At 40.6% G+C, this 2,786-nt stretch overlaps 1 pseudogene; it reads right to left on the reverse strand.

Annotated features, from left to right (window-relative positions):
• Positions 1 to 491: 491 nt before the first annotated feature.
• On the reverse strand, positions 492 to 2,786 carry LOC137747905 (inosine-5'-monophosphate dehydrogenase-like; annotated as a pseudogene).

Below are 2,786 nucleotides of genomic sequence, written 5' to 3' on the forward strand. Positions count from 1 at the left end.
AAAATACATTGTCAACTGATTGAGAAACCATATTAGCTCTTGATACGACCATCATTACATCTCAGATTCCTTGAGCAATAACAAGGTAATCGTGGAGTGCGCTTTTCCTTGAGGTAATATACGGGGATGGAAAACTATCTAAGAAGTAAGCGAGGTCAGGGAAAACCCTGAGAGGTTACAGGGTTCTTTTCTGTAAGTAAATAAGCGTCTGAATGGTTTCTTCCCCACTCCTTTCGGTAGTTTAACCTAAGATTGTTGAACAAGAATACAACATGGTATGGAATAGACTACGAAAGAGTAAGAAGTAAGTAATCGAAAGAAACATTGGCTACAATATCAATTCTCATTTAAAGCATAAAACTAAAATGACATCCTTAATAACGATGTCAAGAGTACCACAACAACGTCTGCAAAATGGTCTACTTACCTCTAGCCTTAAAACGCTTGATTTTAAGAGGTCATGAGCGGAATGCAATGAAGAAGCACCAAGATCTTGGAATCCCCTGTGCAAAACAGATTGCATTGTGTATGGTATGAACTTCAAAACAGAACCTTTGTCTGCAACCGCCCCAACTACCCCCTGTGCAATTTTCAGCTTAGCTGTATCGCCTAAGTACCTCTGATCACTCCCTTTTGTCATTGCTTCAAGAGATCCCATACCTCGATATTTTTTGACACGGCGACCATTCTAATAGAAAACATGAAATCATTTATATCAAACTGTTTCCTTAATAGAGGTTAAGCACGCAGAAATCTAATTAACAATGACAAAGAAATAACAAACAGCATGTTGCTTATAAAAGACAAGTATACTGAAAATCTAGTGCAACTTATATAGACAACTTTTGCTTTTGGTTCAGAAATAAAGCAAGATACATCATTTGGGTCGTAGGTTAGACTAGCAAAGACCCTCTGTTCAAATTGCTTAATAAGCTAATTACCATAAAAAATAAAAAAAGGGAAAGACACAGAAATGAAATACTATGTCCAATATAGTTCCGCATAAGTTTAGCTTTGACATGCATCCATGAAAAACCCAATCACAATTTCAGGGAACTGGACCCTTATTTAGCCTAATCCTAACCCATTTTGCCACTTACTCTCACCACTTGGGTTAACCCCTTACTGTATGTGGGCTTCAAACTTACTAAGTTCAGGCCATCACAGAGAGAGTCCATGCAAACATACCAATGGCACTCCTAATGATGTAAAAGCATTAAATTTTGATGGCAAACCATAACACATCAATGACTGATCCACCGAATGATATTGATGCAGTCCAAAAAGGATGGGAAATAACTCAGGATGTAGAACAAACTTAGAAACACATATCTTCTAGGTAAGTTTCTCTACCAATCACATCTGCAATTCAGTATTCATAAATCTGCCTAATAAACTACTTAAACCGCTCAAAAAGTTGCCAAAGAACTAGAAAAGACATGCAGTAAACACTCATACAAACGAGAAGAAATGTTCAAGTGGATTTAATATCTGATGGTATCAGCAGTATACCTGTTCCAGCAATAAAAACAAGAGTAAGTCCAAGACATACCTGATACACAAAAAGCTTCCCATCATGACAGTAGAAGCCCCAAGGACCAAAGCCTTGACAATGTGTCCAGAATTGGAAATTCCACCATCAGCAATCACAGGCACACCACTTTGTGAAGCAATAGACGCAACCTTGTAAACAGCAGTTGCCTGAAACATATCACCAAAACCAACACAACTTTGGTCATAAAATGGTATAGCATTCAGCAACCTGTAGAACAAAACGTCAAACAAAGTCTCCAAAAAGTTCCAAATTGTAATTATATATTTTTTCATGCCACAAACTACACTGTTTTAGTCCATCAAAGGGTTGTCACTGCCAGAAGCTAAAGTCGAACCTTTGTTTTCTACATTTGGACTAATAACTAAATAGTAAAACACCCATCAAAACAACGATTGTTAGGCACAATGTCATTGATTAACAAATCCTTAATCAAATATTTTTCATCCACAAAGAATTCAAGAAATTAAACCGACCACTACAAATATCATAACTTTCAACACCTCCAGATTCTACAAATCCTTAAATTAGCCGCCAACAATGAGAACAAAAACTAAAGCATCAATCATAAAAGCAACAACTAACAAAAAGAAGTCTTCTTTATACCTGCCCGCGACCGAGGGCGCAAACCTCTTGAGTGGTACAAATTGAGCCAGACCCCATTCCAACCCTGAACCCATCATTTTCTTCACATACTTTATCATCTCAATCTGATAAATGGAGTTCCCCTGAGAGCTATCCAACACCACTACATCCACCCCTGCCTTCACCAACTCCTCCAATCTCTCCTTATCCGAGTACCTTGTGCCGATCGCCGCCCCGACCCGCCATGTCCCGTCCGGACCCACCGTCCCAACCCTCAACTTGGGGTACCCTTTGATTCTCTCCACTTCCTCCTTCACCACCACATCCACAACCTCACTGTCCCTCACAGTCGCCACCACATCTCGCTTTTTCTCCTCCATGTACTCCCCAATCGCCCCCAAATCGTAACTCCACGGCGCCGTGAGTCCGTACAGTTCACCATCTAATCGTAAGTCTCCACCTCCCTCTCCCCCAATTTCACTCAATCCTTGCCCGCCACGTATCCCAAAAGCTTCGAATTGAGGCTGCCACTCTCAGTAACCAGGACATAGGGATTCGAAGCGTCGAAAACGTCGTCAGATTGGATTCGATCGCTTGGGGATTTGAAGACGGGGTTCGAAAGAAGCGGGACCCAGCGGGACTTGAGGTA

This window comes from Pyrus communis, chromosome 1 (assembly GCF_963583255.1).
Source record: "Pyrus communis chromosome 1, drPyrComm1.1, whole genome shotgun sequence".
In the NCBI taxonomy this organism is placed as follows: Eukaryota; Viridiplantae; Streptophyta; class Magnoliopsida; order Rosales; family Rosaceae; genus Pyrus; species Pyrus communis.